General features: G+C 51.6%; 1 long non-coding RNA gene across 10 annotated transcripts; it reads right to left on the reverse strand.

Annotated features, from left to right (window-relative positions):
- Positions 1-1676: 1676 nt before the first annotated feature.
- LOC141576286 (uncharacterized) lies at positions 1677-17212 on the reverse strand. Of its 10 annotated transcripts, none has more exons than XR_012504606.1 (5): positions 16315-17212; positions 12684-12789; positions 5910-6069; positions 4682-4825; positions 1677-4088 (listed from the first exon to the last, which is right to left on the reverse strand). It is a non-coding gene; the product is annotated as an uncharacterized LOC141576286 (long non-coding RNA). The 10 variants fall into 10 exon arrangements; XR_012504604.1 differs by adding an exon at positions 14840-14952 and having other exon boundaries at positions 5910-12789; XR_012504605.1 differs by having other exon boundaries at positions 14840-17212.
- Between the last annotated feature and the right edge of the window lie 6 nt (positions 17213-17218).

Here is a 17218-nt window from a genome sequence, read left to right on the forward strand (position 1 = left end):
GAGTCTGGAGTGGGGCCCAGAGGGAGATGATGGCAATCTGCCTGCAACTCCACTGCTGCTTTGAAACCACTCCCCACCCCCATCCCACCCCCCGCCACCCTCAACTTGAAGAAACACCTGTGAGGCTCATCCCAACTCTCCACTCTCATCTATTCAACAGTCCTCAGGGTTGTGAGGAATTTCTGGAACCTGCATCCTGGTTTTCCCCCTCTTTGGGGGGACAGACTATTACAAACCCCGAAAGCACTTCTGCTTCTACTACCCTCTGCTTCTTTTGTTCCTCTCAAGCCAAGCCTCTTGGAAGTGTAGACGCCAGTAGCATCCTTGCTTGGTTACCTCTTGTTTCCTGCTCAGTGTCCTCCCATCCGTGGACATCCCCTGCCTAACGTCTCCAAAGAGCTCCATTTGTCAAGCCGTCGTATCCAGTGCCGTCTTGGCCACAGTGACATTCCTTTTTCAAAATTCTTCCCTTTGTCAGAATCTGTGACAGGAGTCCATCCTGGTTTCCTCCTACCTCTCAGTCCACGACTTCTAAGTCTCCTTGTTGGTCCATTTGCTTTGATCTCCTCCTACATCTGGGTTGTTTCCCCCTGGCTTCCAACCCCTGCCCTCCTCTTCTCCTCTACACGATCCCTGGGTGGCCAGTTCCCCCCGCCCCCGAGCTTTTACCCACCTGGCTTGTTTTCATCTCTATCCCCTTGTATGCTTTTCATCTCTATCCCCTTTCCCATTATCAGGTCTACCAAAGTAGGTTTAACTGGGCCCCAGAGTCCCCGGAGGCAGAGACTTAAGGGGTATCTGCACTCGGATCTGCCACAAGCCCTGCGAATCTGCTGGTGGCCCCAAACCAGTGTTTCTCCTCTCATGGATGGACACGGTCACCCACCCAAATCCCTAAACCAAACTCCCAGGATGCTGCTGGGTGTGATCGGCATCAGGCCACGACTGCCGTGGGCCGGCTCTGGAAAAGGCTAAACCACGATCTTCACGTTGCCACGGATGGGGGTGAGTTTCCTTGTGAGGCCTTGTTTTTGGAAGACACACTGAATGAGCCCTGAGCACCGGCCCAGGCCCTGCTTTGGGTGCGCGCCTCAACAGGCTCTCTGAGGAGGGGAACCTGGGCTTGTAACATGCCCGAGAGAGTGAAAGCCTTGCGCTTTGCAAGAACTCGACACACAATGTGTAACCCCGGTGAGTCAGGACGCAGCAGTGTAAGCCCACCATCTGGGAACGTGCAGATGAGGATGCGGAAGAGACCCCTGAGAGAGAGAGTTTGGGCAGGTGGGTGTCCGTGGGTGTGCACGAAACAAGGGATTGCGCGATTTTATTTTTCACAAGAAATATGCTGGTGCTGTTTGGCCTTATCTGAGCACGGGAGTTAATTCGATGACATAAATTATACCAAAAAGTAAAGAAATGCAACTCAGCACACTCAGCAGATGAGCCGACAGCTGATCCTTCTACAGCAACGGTAAGATTCTTGCTCATCTTTCATTTTAAAGGAACCAGTCTGCTCTGTCCCGTGCTGTTACCTCTACCACGTTTTACGAATGTTTTGAAGTAACGAAGCACAAGGGATCCTGACAAGAACTCAAAGTACTAAGTTTGATGAGCAAATGCAGGGCTTTAAGTGCAAAATTTTGCTTTCAGGAACATGGAGAAGAGTAAGTCCAGGGTCAGGTGTAAGGTACCCATTTACTGGACATGTTCTCCCTTTCCTCAGCCCAAGATATCTGCCAAGCATAGCGGATCATGATGAAAACTTGCTTCCCTTATAAACAGGAGCCTCAAAGTCTGATTTCAGAATTCCTCCTGTAAGGATGGTTCTGTTTCCACAGCCGCAATCCCGGCTTTCATCAGGGAAGTTTTCAAATCATGCTCACGTCTGGGCCGCATTCCAGACCTGCTCCTTCAGACTCCCTGGGGATGGTGCGCCAGCCCCTGTTCTTCTAAGGTGTCCCCAGGGGAGATCTGAGGCCCAGCTGAGGTGGAGAAGCATCATCACATGCTGCTTCGTCGTCCTGCCTTTAAAGAGAATCTTGGACTTCCAAGCCATTGTTGTTAGTCATGAAAATTTTTGAAATTTCATTGTGTCTTCTCATTCCAGAGCCGTTTTTGACATATTTAGACAATTTCAGGGACTCAGGAGGGTGTCAATGCCCCCGAGTCTCCTTTTTTTTACCACACAGCCAGGCAGGTGAAGGGGAGGGAACGGGCCTCGGTCCTGGGGGAAGAAGGAGGCTGGAGTTCCGTTGTCTTGGTTACCGCTCTGCTGAGCATCCTCCCTGGTCGCTGAGCTCACGCAGGGGGCCGTGTGTGTGGACGGGGGCGAGGGGGAACAAGCCTCTCCCCGCGCTACAAGTATTTCTGCAACCAGGTACTGGAGCTGACGGCTGAGATCGGTTACCAGGGAAACAGAAGCCTGGTCCCTGGGATCTGAGAAGAATGGAAAATCACCTCAGTATACGATGTCAAACGCAGGGTGGATTACAGGAGGCTGTCCGGAGCCACTGAATTGTGCTCGCACAGAGGGCACCTGTGCGTGAAGACACACAGACACACAATTCTGTCCTACGTGCACAGTGACCCTGTCTGGCGGGAGCATCTTGGACCCATGGAGGACGCAGGACCCCAGGACATGGAAATAGAGGGGCGGGGTCCTTATGTTACAACAGCAACAGCATATCCTTCCCTGCATGACTTACCAGGGCGTTTGCATTATCTTTTCTAAACTGCTTCACTGAGGTATAATTTATACACCAGAAGATTCGCCCATATAATGGGGCCAATGCAGTGACTTTTAGTAAATTTACACAGCTGTGCAACCGTCACCACAATCCAGTTCTGGAACGCTGCCGGCACCCCAGTAAGGTTCCTTGTTCCCACCGGCTGTCTATCCCCATTAGTACCCACAGGCCCAGGCGTCCTCTAATCTCATGTCTGTGTCTGTAGATCTGCCCTTTCTGGGCATTTCATATAAACTGACTCAGGTACTAAGGGGCATTCTGCCTGGGTCCTGTTACTCATCAGAATGCTTCCGAGGCTCGCCCATGTCTTAGCAGAAATCAGAAGTCCGTCCCGTTCCATCCATCACTGGCATTCTACCGTATGAGTATTGCACCTTCTGTTTATCCGTCACCAGCTGACAGACTTTTAGACCGTTCCCACTTTTCTGAGATTACGAATAATGCTGCCGTGAACACCAAAGCACGGGTCCTTGCGTGGACACAGGTTTCATTTCCAGTGTCTCCATATTTCATTTCTTGCCCTGAATGATGCACAGACTAGGACCTTCAGTCCGTGCTGGACACCCGTGGCTGGAGCAGGCATCCCTGTCTTGGTCTGGAGCCCCAGGGGACAGCCTTCATTCTCACCCTCTGAAATATGACGTGACGGGAGCTGGATATTTCCCGGGAGAGATTTTCATCAGAATGAGGCTGCTCCCTCCTATCTCGAGTTGGCTGAGCATCTTTATCATCAGCAGCTCTTGAATTTTGTCCAATGCTTCTTCGTTGTCTTTCTAGATGACAGGTGGTTTCCGTCCTTTCTTACATCAAGGTGGTGGTTACCTTAACGGAAGTTGAACGTTAAACCAATATTGCAATCCTGGGATAGAGCTCGACTGATTATGTTGCATAGCCCTTTGTAAATGTTGCTGGATTTGGTTTGCTAACCTTTCGTTGAGGATTTATCTCTCGCTATCCATGACCAATACTGGTCTGTTCTTTCTTTGTGATGTCACGTCTGGCATTGGCAGCAGGGTAATGTTGTTCTAGGACGAGTTAGGAAACGGTCCCTCCTCTAGTCTGGAAGAGTCTGTGGAGGATGCGTATTGTTTCTTCCTTAACCATTTGACAGAGCTCACCAACGAAGCCAGGGCTTCCTTTTGTGGGGAGGTTCTGAGTTGAACGATTGGATCTCTTTTCTTGCTACAGGTACATTCAGATTTGCTATTTGGCCCTTGTACTTTACGCTGACTCCATACCAATATTTCTTGTCTCTCGGTGCCTGTGGCTCGGTCTCTGGCCTAGAATTTGACACGGGGCACGTCTCTGGACCTCACTGGATTCCGGCTCCTACTCTGTAAACTGGGATAGTGTGCTGCCTCAGACGTGACCCTCAGATCTCCTACACCTCACACACGGGCATGGGGACAAAGACCTTGAGGTGGGGATGGGGTGGTACCGCTGAGTCCCTCAGACACCTGCCCACGCATTCTCCCTGCGCCCTCCTGTAGGCCGTGGGGAATCCTGCAGTTAGGACCGGCCTCCGCAAATAACCCCCCTACCCTGGTGTTGTCCACTTCCTCCCACCCTGATCCTCTCACTCGTCTCGTCTGCTGGCAACCCAGCCTCACAGGGGCTCGATGACATGCTCTCCACCACATCTACGGGTGTCACATCTCTCTCTGATTAAAGACTCGACTCCCGAGGGCAGGGACTGGTTCTGCAACTCCTCCTCACGTTCCCACCTCAACGGCCAGCCTAGCACAGAGTACGGGGTGTCAAGGATACAGTGGAACCTTCACGACTGGCTGAAGGGTTAGCTGCGGTTGGCAGGATTGCCCCGGGTTGGCTGTTGGAGGGAGCCCACCACGTCACCACCCGGGAGAACCCGTGCCAGGCGGGGAGGGTCATCCCTGCCCCAGTGCACTGTGGGCAGGGCTGATGATGTATCTCACCCAGACTTGGTGCCACCAGCTCTGAACACACAGCGATGTCACCGGCTCGTTGCATGTCACCCCAGCCTGTACGGAGGTTACAGTTGGTGACGGCTAACGCTGTGGGCTCTGACAAATCAGTCTGCACTTATGTGGTCAACTGATCTACAACAAAGGAGCCGAGAATATACAGTAGGGAAAAGACAGTCTCTTCAAACAATGGTGCAGAGATAACTCTGAAAACAGTATGGGGTTTCCTCAAAAACTTAAAACTAGAACTATCACATGAAGCAGCAATTCCAGTCCTGGGCTTTTGTCTGAAGGAAAGCAGCACACAAATCAGGAAAGATGCATGCCCCCCAATGCTCAGTGCAGCGTTATTTACCATAACCAAGGTACAGAAGCAACCTAGGTCCCCATCGACAGATGAATGCATAAAGGAGTGGTGTAGACATACAATGGAACACTACTCAGCCTTAGAGAAGAATGAAATCTTGTCATTTGCGACAAGATTGAGGGATCAAGAGGGCGTTACGCTAACTGAAATACGTCAAAGACAAATGCAGTATGATTTCACTTATACGCGGAACCTAGAAAGAAAAGAAGCGCACACAGAAACAGACCCAGAGATACAGCGAGCAGCCTGGTCGTCGGCAGAGGGGAAGAGGGTGGGAGGAGGAGAGAAATAAATAGGTGAAAGGGATTAAGAGGTACAAACTTCCAGTTTTACGACAAATAAGCCCCGGGGGTGTAACGTACACACACGGAAAAATAGTCAATAATACTGCAAGAAGTCTGCATGGCGACAAGATGGTAACCAAACTTATCGTGGTATTCATTTCCTAACGTGTAAACATATCACATCACTTTGTTGTGCAACTGAAACGAATATACTATCGTAGGTCAATTTTAATTTAAAAAAAAAGAAAGCGTGTAGGTCTGAGTCCAGGATGCCTAGGTCGTGTGTCACTCCTCCACTCATGGCCCGTGTGACCTTGAGCAAGTCTCCTTACATCTCTGTTCTCTGCTTTCCCACGTCATCAGGTGGGATTGAAATCTTGCTAAGTGATGGGCCGGCAGGAGGGGATTAAAGAAGGTGATATGTACAAATGACAGAATATTGCCTGATACCTACTATGATCAGGATCGATGAAAGGGAAATGCCACGTTACCCCTGCTAAACACACCCCAAATGACCGTCTGAATTCAGGCCTTGGAGGTTCTGGAAGAAAAGCCCTACTTGCCTTACCTTCTCCCCTCGAGCTGGGAGGAAAGCCTGGCCGGTCGCTTGAGCTCCCAAGCTCTCTGATGAGATCACAAGTTCAGAGTCCAATACAGGTACCTGTCTTCCGCCACTTCAGTCAGGGAAAGTCTCCTAGGTTTCAGCAGTAATACAGCTCTGGGGATACCTAGAAGCACAGTGACGGAGAGTAGAACTTATTTTCAGGTCAGAAGAATTGCATGGGCACTTGCCAGGTACACATCCTTGGCCTCTGAGTGTGGGAAGCAAGTCGATTTCATTATTCCTGCCTCCTGAAATGAAGGGGCACATGTCTAACTCCCAAGACGACCCTTGAATCACTCAGTGACGAGCTCTCTGGTTCTCACACAGCAGGCAGGAAACGGCTACGCACACGCTCTGACTCAGGGTCGCCGGGCCCAGGCGCCGAGGACTGTCCCGTGGAGCCCCTAAGCCACGGCCCCCAGCAGCTCCTGCAGGACCACCTGCTGTGGACAGCGGGCCCTGCTTCCAAGACTCCGCGGGCCGGAGGACTCCGTCCGTCCTCTCCATCTGGATGATGTGAAGGCTGGTCCTGCTGCAGGGCCACAAACTGACTGGATTGTGTTCTCTGGAGCCCCCTGCCCTCCCGTTCCATATCTGCACAGTGAGAGCGCCTCATGATTAACTCAGATCTGATGCTCTGGGATTTACAGGTACTGATCTCAGAGCTGACAGAGAACAAAACAATCTGGATGAACAAACCTGAATTCTGAAGCTAGTTTCCTTCTATACGCATATTTACTTGCTGTGGACAATGATGCAACCCGTCAGAACTTCTTTCAAGGGGCAATACTCAATGTTTGGGAGCAGGAGAGCATTTACCTACATGTAGCTCATCAGGTCACAGTAGCCGACACAAAAAATACAATACAACCGTGATTCCCAGAGTTCCAGGTCTGCATCACTTCTCCACACTGTGTGTGGCCTCAGATCCTCAAAGCAGGGCCTCAGTTTAGCACGCATGCATTCCACCAGACCCGGTGCTCTTCCCGGGGGCAGCCAGCCAATAACATGGCACAGAAGCACATGGACACCAACAAGGCATTCACGCTACAGAGACACTGCATATCTCACCAATAACAAGGTAGGGAGAAGAGACAGACATCAGGGTGTGAGAGTAACCACATGCATCACGGGAGCCGTTACACAGGAGATAAGGACAGCGATCCACCGTCTCCCTGGCCATGGAATGCCCAGGAACGATGCAGAGATTCCAGGCAGGAAAGATTAGGAGAGAAGTCCCGATGTCCCTCACCTCTGTTCTTGAAGGAACAGAAATTTAAGCAGAGGCTTTTCGGTGTCTGCTCACTGACAATATATGTTTTCCGTTGAGAAACAGCTGCTATAACAGCCGTGTGCTCTGCTAAGGGGGACCAGGGGCTGTTGCACTGGTACGAGAAGCTTCTTCACAGTGTGGAGACAAAGGAAACCACCCGCCTGGATCAACAGAAATTGAAGCCGAGAGATGTGTTCTAGCCACTCATTTCCAATATTTCGTTTCCAACAAACATATTGGTGGCATCACGGCAGATACGCTACTCTGTGCGAGCACCTCGCCCCATCATCACTCACAGGATTTATCGGGTTCTGAGCGCCTGCGGGGCACCAGGCTCCAGGACCTGGGCTTTGGCAGACTTTGTGCACACAGGAATGTTCCCTGCAGGAAAACGGTCCTCAGAGAGCTCGCAGTCCAGTGGGCAGGGAGCCCTCCTGAAGACAGTGGTGACACAAGCGTGAGGAGAGTTGTGGCGGGCGTGAGCCAGGGGATGCTGGGACACAGAGCAGAGCCCGGAGCGCAGCTGGTCAGGAACAGCTTCGCCTGGGGCTGGAATATTATCTAGTATTATTGTCCCCATTAGCAGATGAGATAACTGAGGATCAGAGAGGGTAAGCAAGTCACTCAAGGTGACACAGCCAGGTGGTGGTGGTGACCATTTTTTACATACGTCTGCTAAAACACAAAGTTCTCTGCACTATTCATTACGCCAATCTCCCCCTCTTAATGTTGTCACACTTTAAAAAGAATTGTTTCATCTATTGTCCTGGGGGAGGGGGAGGTATTTAAGTTTGCATATTTGGTTTTCGAGGGGATACTGTGGATTGAACCCAGGACCTTGTATATGCTAAGCAGGCACTCTAGCTCTTGAGCTACTCCCTCCCTCCTTGTTGTCACCCCTTTTTATCTGCATTCATCACCTTATACATGACCTTGGCTTGCCTTCCTCCTTAAATTCATAAATAATCTGCTGACCAAAGGATAGATTACCTTTTAGCACATCAGACCTCTCCGCTGTATAAACAGAGCTTTTCCTTGCCATGCACATGGGCCCTGCCCAAACTGAACATTTACCTTGAGTTAGTATTGCACCCACGTGCTGGGTACAGGAAATGGATCTCTCCAGTCTCCAGTTTTACTTATGTATTTCACGCAATCTCAAGTACAGTTTTAAGTGCAGCCAATATCCAACTAAAAACAGTAGAACCGTTGCTTCCCTAAAACAACCATTCATAAAACACGTCACTGAGTGACAAGACCTTCTAGGTAGGAGACACGGCCCCTTTGGTAGGGAGTTGTTGACGCCGTGCTCCTTAAATTGTGGAAATCCTTTCTTTTAATCCTTTTTCTCTATTGCTGGTGCCCTAAGAGACTCAGGCAAGCAAAGCCCTTCCTTCTCTATTTTTGAAAAAAAAAAAAAAATTAGCAACACATCCACCCCCAAAACACATATCTAATACATCCAATAGGGGTATGTCCATATAAGCAAGTCTTATTGGAAATGCAAATGGAAACCCCTAACTAACTAATCACGAACCCAAATTTCTGATCACAGCAGATGTCTGCTTTCTAGGGCCGGCTGTACTCCTGCAAACCGGACAGGCAAACATGCCTTCCTTTTCTAATTATTCTTCACTGCTGCTGTTCGGCTATGTGATACAAGTTGTCAAAACAATTGCACACCAGAGCAGGAACCACGGAGCCTCTTACAAGCAAGTCTATTCCTACGACACAGCAAGACCTCTCCCTCACACGTTCTCTAGAAAGAATTTCTCGTGCGATTTCAATACAGGAAACAGTTTTCCTTGAAAACACTTCAATTATGTCGTCTAATGTCCTGAGGTGGGAGATGAGGTGGGGAGGGAGGGGGTGCCAAGGAAACAGACTATTTTTGAACCCGCTGAACACTGATTCTAGTCCAGTTATCTTGGGGGTCGACCAAGGTCCACAGGAAGTTTCAATATCATCACTCTCGGCTTAAAAATGGGAACCCCTAACCGAGAGATAACACTGTACACAGACTGTCAGAGAACAATTCTGATGCTGAAGAGAATAACAGCGGCTCTCAGCTAGAGTGCAGCACGGATCACCCCTGACCGGAGGATTTTGGTCCTGTGACACTAAGGCGCACTTGCCCTGTCCTAGGGAGACCTCTCTCTCTCGGTGTGTGCGTTGGTGTCTCTCTCTGTCCCTGGAACGTTCTTTCTCAGGTTCAGGTTCCTGACATCCCTCCGCCAGTTCATGGCCTCCCATCCTTAGCGTTGGCAGTAAAGTGTAGTTTCCGGGAATAGAAGGGCTAAGACCACTGAGAGGAGTGTCCTCCGGGGTCCTAGAGAGGTTACCCACCCCCTCACCCCCACCCCCCCATCCCCTCCAGGCCTCAGGGTAGGAGGAGTCTGCGGGCCTGCACCCCTTGTCACAGGAATAGACACCTCCTATAGAGGCAGGTTCTTCTCTGGCAGCCCCTGGGCTGCAGTGGACAGCAAGGAAGCCTGGAGGGGCCTGACGGGGAGTGGCTTACTCCCCAGGGGCAGGGGTAGCTGGGTTGCAGGTGCTGGGTTGGAATCCTCTCCAAGAAGCCTTCCCCTCAAGGCCTTGCACCAGGGCGTGGCTCCCAGAACCTCAGGACTGGAAGACAGGATCCCTTCTGGAGTCACAGGGAGTTTCTGGGTGGCCGAAGTGACCGTCAAAGAAGGTGCACATGGGCGCGGGGTACAGGGATGGAAAAGAGAGGCTCCTCCCTGACTGCCTGACCATTTGCGTGTTACTGCCTGCCCACGTGAGCAGCAGGTACTTTACTGGACTTTTTCCTGACAGGTCCAGGTACTTTACTGGACTTTTTCCTGACATCACAGTCGGAAAGACAAAAGACAAGAAACAAACCAATAAAGAGGCTGACTATAGTTCCTGGTGCAATCCAGAGAGCACCCCAGATCTGAACAGCGGACGGTGGCAGCAGGGCGGTTTTGCCTTGTACTGCACCGGGAGCAGCAGACAAGGTACACCGGGGGCATCTGTAGGTGGGGACGCGTCAGGGGAAGTCTCAGTCAGCTGAACAGGACACGTTTATCTTTGTGTCTGGCTAGTTTCAGGAGGACTGACTTTTCCTGTCACTTACCGTTCATGAGACAAAAAACAGGGAGCTGCAGGGTCTGTGTCCAACCTTTCAGGAAAAGGAGAAAGTCCTTGCCCCACAGCTGGTAAGCTCAGGAGTCACCCGCCTGACTGTTGGGAAGCCTTATCTAAATCATGAGGAGAAGGGTGGTCCTTTGCGGTAAGCCATTTCGGGAACACATCAACAGACGTTTCTTTACTGTGGCTTTTTTAGGGCTCAGGTGAAGTTCAACCTTGTTAGCGTTGTAAAAATGAGCCAGGCATCATTCATGCCTGTCCAAGCAGGGGAGTCTATGAGCAGAGATTCCCTTCTGGACCTGGATGACTATGTGGAGCTGGCTGGAGCTCTCTAAAGTCACACTGAAGACCATAAAACACCCTCACTCCTGGGCTCTCTGAATGCCTGGAGCTGACTGGCATCCTTAACCCCCACTCCCCACTTCAGGACCCTCTGCGTACCTGCACTTGCATAAGATAAAAACATCTTCCTTGATGCGTGTTTGCCCTAACTAAACTAACGGCTGCCCGGAAATGGCTAATCTCCCAGTACCTTAGCTGGACAGGCCTCACTGCAGAGTCCTAAATCCCGTTATTCAGATTTGCCCATGGCAAGTCTCACCTCACTGACAACCAGTCGGGTACCTGTGCATGAACTGATCGTACAGCCCTCTACCCTTTGTGTTCACAGCCCCTTGCCCCCAGTAAAAGATCCTGCACGTTCACCCTGGGCGCTCCCCAAGGCACCTCTCATCTGTGTGGCCCACTGTTGTTACAGCAGCGAATCTACTCAACTTTCCTTGTCTTGGAAACTTTTCTTTGTCTTTGGTGAATTCTTTTGCCACCTGCCACACTGGCCCGCCTTTCCCCCCAACCTGTTGACACTTGAGCAGCACTTCCTAGGTATAAAAAGGCAATATTTTCATGATCTAAATGAAGGAGGCAAAAATGAGTCATTCACCCAGAATAGGATCATCATTCGCATCTTACAGTTGAGGAAACTGAGCTGCAGAGAGGTTAAGTAACCTGCCCAGAGTCACAGATGGAATGAGCGGTGGGGCCTTGATGCAAATCTAGGAATCTGTGCCCTCATCCCCTCCCTGCTAGGCAGCTACACTGATGGTTTCCAGAAACACATATCCACCCCAATCCCCTCCTGAAATACAGCCTTCCCCAGTCGCATGACAGGCCCGCAGGGAGACTGCACTCATCAAGTGCTGGACAACCTCTGGGACACCAGAGATGACTTCACAAGGAAGACAAGTGTTAGAAAACCTTGCTCCCCAGGGCCCGATGCCTACACCCTGCAGGGAGTGAGGGGCTACAGGAGAGAGCCTGGGGGGTCTGAAGGGGGCTGTTTCTCTGGTAGCCACGCTGATGGATTGCCATACTGCATGCACGTGATAATAAACACTTGCTATTTGAATTTATTTATGGTTCCTTTAGTGTTGGCGATACACGCAGCAAGGTGAAAAGACACAAAGCAGATACGTAAAACCAGGCAGTCATGTGGAGAAGTGGAGAAGTCTGCTTTTGCCGAGGGAGTGCCTGACAGTAAAACGGCACTCTGCTGTGGGAAAGGAGAACATTCTCCAAGACTAAAGAAATGAAACAGAAAGTAGTCATTTTCCTTAATGATCGGTATCATTCCCCCATCACTGAGGAGGTGTTTTGGGCACAGAGAGGATAGGTCAGGTCCTCTAGGTCATTCAGCTAATACGCGTTTCAGTCCCACAGAAAGAAATTCTCACCATGTCCAAAGTAACTCATTCCCCCCAATTGCTCCCTCCCCCCATCTGCACCTCCTCTACTGTTGCCTAAGTCAGTGAAAGGCAGCCTTCTCCCCAGCTGCTTAGGCTAGAGATCCTTAAAGCCATCCTTGATCACTGCCTCTGTCTCACCAGCTGCTCAATCACGGAGCCCCTCCTTTCCGCCTCCTAGGTCTTCCTATGGAAGATCTTGACACTTCTCTCTGTCACAACAGTGAATGCCCTGGTCCAGCTGACCCTCCTCTCCCTCCTAGGGGAGCACCAGCAATCCGGGTCCTTTGTCGCCCATTCTCTAGCCCACAGCGTGAGGAACGTTTCTTAAGTCCCAACCTGGGGAGGCCACCCCTGCTCAAAACTCGGTGGGGGCTGCCTGCTGCTCTTAGGAAGACTTGCAGCCTCCCAGACTGGGCACAGCAAGCCTTGCCTGTCCCCAAAGGCCTGATCTTCACCAGACTCCCTCCTTCTGCTCCAACTCCTACCTGATACTCCCGCCACCCAGAATCTCTGTGCTCATCATGTGGCCGGGGTGTTCACACTCGCCCTCCCTCCCCCAGCCACCCCACGCCCAGCTGCAGATTTCACAACCTCGCACGTGGTCTTCCCTCCATCTGGCATGCCCTTCCTCCCTCCTCATCTGCGTGGTTCCTTCTTGGGTTCCACTGTCCGGTTAGGTAGAGAATTTCCGTTTTACCTGGGGAGGCCGTGGAGGAAAAGCCACAGTTAACAGATTTATACTTTTACCGAGTGGAACGTGATGGAGATTTCATTATTCATTTCCCAGATGGACACTCGTTTTACTCCGGTTCACAATGAGCTGGTTTGAAATGCAATCTGATGGCCGAGTGTTTCTGGGAAAGGCTTCCTTGCTAAGAACAGGCAGATACAGACAGCAAAGCTCTCCCCTCATTTTAGATGGGCCCACCGTTGCATTTGAATATGGAGTTTGGAACTGGGCTGCAGTTTTCAAAAAAAAAAACTGCATAAAGGGATCCAGGGAGACCACCTGCTTCACAGTGAGGAGGGAATCAGCCCAAAGCTGGGGAAAAGTCTGTAACTTTATGGTGTCTGTGACTCTGTAAATGGAACAGGCCTTCAACTGCCCTACCCATGGGACTGTCATTATTCTCCACTATAGTTGATAGCCTGAGTATTCTGTTAGGACAATATATTAAATGCTTGTCCCTTTGCAAGGGTTTTTTGTTTTTCTGTTTTTGGACAGGGAGAGGTAATTAGGTTTATTTATTTTTAGAGGAGGCACTGGGGATTGAACTCAGGACCTCGTGCAACGCTAAGCACATGCTCTTACCATTTGAGCTGTACCCTCCTCCCCCGCAAGGGATCTGATGTCCTGGTCCCTGTGGTCATCAAAGAGACAAGGCTCAGCTGCCTCTTCAGTATGGGGGACCCTCTAAGGGAATGGGACAGTGCCTTCGGGCTACTCCTTAGATGTCCCCGCCAGGGGCCGTCAACCCCTGGAGGAAACAGCCCGCTCCTATCAGATCCGGTGGAGAGAGTGCACCCACAGCTGGCTGTACCCGCTACAGACTCAACAGTGATGATTCACTTCGTTCACTACGACTCCTCTGAGCAGAGCACATCCAAGTATGAAATGAAGTCTGTGCCTTTGGGCTGTAAAGACAACAAAAAGGATGGGAACGGCACCAGCTCCACCAGCACTACCCCACCGCCTACCCCAGGCAGAGGGCGGAGTAGACTCCCAGGGCCCCTGGCATGCTTCCCTCCCTCCACACTACTGTGTCCCTAACACGGGTCACAGGGTCAACGGCTCTGCCTGGAGCCTAGGTATTGAGCTCATGTCAGCTGGGCATATATGGCTTCATTTCCCCAAATCCCAGACAGGTAAGTGTCAGCGCCCAGTTTCTGTGGACAAGGGAAGAAGCTGAAAGAGGTTAGGTCGCTGGTGCAGTAAAGGGTGGATCTGGGAGTCACGCCTCGGTTCTGCCTGACTCCAAAGCCAGGCTTCTTTGCTGTCACAACACACTTGGCTTGTGTTTCAGTTGCCGAGATGCAGATACTGTTCCAGGACGGGAGGGTCATCGCTGTCCCAATACCACATCCACCTGTGAAATGCAGGCACCCAGCAGGGTAAAGCCACCCTGAAAGGTTCTAAGACCATCTGTATCTGCCTTCAGAGGAGCTGCCCTGAAGCCAAAAACCGGAGACCACTGGCAGGAAAGCCTTGCCTCAGAGCCAACAGCCAGGCAGGACTTGAACTTCCCCTGCGGGAGGCACTTTGCCATATGGAATAGGCTTTTGCAATCACCCCCGACCCCTGGGTATGTCGCCCCCAGTCTCGGCCTGTTTCCCAGATATTAGGGGTCCAGAGGCGAGCAGGAGCAGAGGAAGTGCTTTGGGGCGGCAATGAGAACTCTGGACATGACCCAGCTGCCGGGTGGTCTGCAGCCCCACAGACTGGGAACAGAAGTCTGCCTCTACCCGTCTTCGTGTCTGCGTCCTGCAGCTTGTGTGCCTGTAAAATGCGGACAAACGTCCTACCTCAAGAACCTCCCCATCCCTGAGAAGGGTGTCCTGACCAAACCTCCACACTTCCTCCCCCGCGAGTCCCCATCACACTTTGGGAGGAGTCACCTGCGCTCTGCTGTGCTCCTAGGGTCTATGACTTAAATCCTGCCATAGCTCTCCTCACACAGCAGGTGGCGTCCCGCTGCTTGCGGGTTCCAGCCCACATCATCCCTGCATCCCCAGGCTGGCCACAGTACCTGAGTACGTGTAGTGTCCGGGTGGAGCTTAAAACATGTTTCTTCAATGATCTGAGGACCCTGACCCTAGGTATTTGGTCAATAAACGGTTGCTCTTCTTGGAACAGTTATCTCTGTGTTAAAAACGACAGAGGACAGCGGCATAAATAAGACATCTGGGGAGTAAGATTCTCTACCCTCAGAGGGGTGGAGGGCTGCATCTTTCATACCGTCCCTAATTCCGGAAAGTCCTAATAAAAGAGGCGGCAACGTTCATCACACACACGTGGGTCACTCCGTTGCCCCATCAGCCGCAGTTCTGGCCTCACAGTGCACCTTGGGCCCAGACACCTGGAGCACCAGTCAGTACACCGAACATTTACCAAGTACCAAGTGGCCGGAGTCCAATCGATGGACTGTTGAATGAACTCAGCCTGCTACTGAGGTGTGTGATGCTGTGCCCAGGGCACAGGTGTCCATGGAGACGGGGCCGTGAATGCACGTAGGGAGGGCATGTGGCGTCCAGGTGAGGCCGTCAGCCTCACTCGTAGCTGCCCCTCTGCTGCCCTCCGAGCTCCTCGCTTACCCTGCCTCAACGCCGCCTGCTCTTCCCCGTGTCCCTCCTCTGCCTCCCTCCGCAGCCTGGCACAGGCCTGTCCTTCAGCATCTGTGACCCCTGGTGGTCCTTTCCGGTCAGCCGACCAAGCAGATGCAGGATCTCATCCCCGCATTCCGTTTGCCTCTCACTCCCTGTCTTCAGCTGCCCGGCCTCCTGGTGGAGTCTGCACTGTCTGGCAGCCTCTGCCTGTGGCACTTTCCCCAACTGTCCCCTCTGTCTGCAACGTCCTGACCTCAGCCGTCTGCTTTGCTCACTCCTTTCCCCTTCACGTCTTTGTCAAAATGTCACCTCCTCCATGAAGCCTACCCTGGTGGCTCTGGTCAGCGGTCTAACCTGCAGCTCTCCCGCTAGCTCCTCACATTACCAGGCCCCGTCCCAGGGTTTACATTGTTTTCTGGTCACAGCAGCATCACCTTCTAAGGCACTGTACAACTTCCTCAGTTGTTACGATGAGGGTTTACGCCTGCCGCCTACCCCTTCCCCTTCAGGGACCGTAAAGTCCGGGGCGGGGATTTCTGTTGTTTGGGTCCCACGTAGGGAGCAGTGCTTGGCACGCAGAAAGCCCTCGATGAATATTTGCTGCCTGCAGCAACAGGGGTGCCTCCCCCACTAGGCTGTGAGTCCCGTGCGGGTCGGGTCGTGTCTCCTCTCCCTTGGGACAGGGCCTCACACTGGGCCCGCGTCCATCTCCACCACGCCTCCTGCCCGGCAGCTCCGTGATCTGGGACTCAGGAGTCACCTGGCTTTATTTCAACTTTCAAACACCGAACTTGAAAGGAAGTTAGACATTTTCAACGTTGAGGCTTTACTTTAGACCTGAATTTGATTCTCGACATGCTAATGAAAAATAAATCATTGCTGTTTATGAAACACTTACAAGTTCACAATTTTCGATTAATTTGGGTGTGCTAGTGTGAAAGGCTTCGGTTTCAGCAGCTGCAGTACTTCTTTCTCCTCTTACTTTCACTTGTCAGGCTTTTCTTTATGTTTGCAAAGCAAGGGGAAGTTTTACATCCCTTCCCCCAACATTCAGGTGACTTGCCCCAGGTGTGTTCCATGTCCTCCTGATGGGAGTGGCAGTGGACGAGTCCACAGTCAACTCAACTCAGATCAATCAACCTCTCCCTTTCCTTCTGGGAAACTGTCGCACTGAAACATCAGGAAGAGGTCGCAACACCTCACGTCGGAACTCTGGCAAATGACAGTCTCTCAATCGGCATAAAACACCCCAGGGACTCAGAGGTTTCAACCTCTGGAACATAGAACCAAAGACAGAGCAGACCTCACTCTGGGACCCCAGTCTCCCGCCAGCTCTGCAGCATCATACTCTGAATACAGACTCACAAATACCCCAGGGGCTGCACACTATGAGTCACAAAACCCCAAAGACATCAATGACATGCTAAACTCAGTTACAGACCCACAAAACAGCAGCGAGGGGACCTCACTCCATTGGACACACACCACCAAACAATCCAGTGAACTGAAACTCCTACGGGCTCGATCGATGAGGCCAGAGACACAAAATCAGCTCAGACATGACAGGTCTACATGCATTTTAGCAACTTCATAACCTGCAATGCAGAAACCCAATAGCTCCCAGGCCTCACAGCCTGGACACAGAAGCCACACAATCACAGAGCTCACACCCCCGGGCACAGACACACACAAACAGCTCAGAGCACTGGCGCCGTGGAGGTGGAGAGCTCGCTCACAACGTTACGTGCAGCCAGCATCGAAGAGACCTCAGACTGTGGTACCCCAAATCCCACCAAGCCCAG

The sequence above is a fragment of the Camelus bactrianus genome, chromosome X (assembly GCF_048773025.1).
Source record: "Camelus bactrianus isolate YW-2024 breed Bactrian camel chromosome X, ASM4877302v1, whole genome shotgun sequence".
In the NCBI taxonomy this organism is placed as follows: domain Eukaryota; kingdom Metazoa; phylum Chordata; class Mammalia; order Artiodactyla; family Camelidae; genus Camelus; species Camelus bactrianus.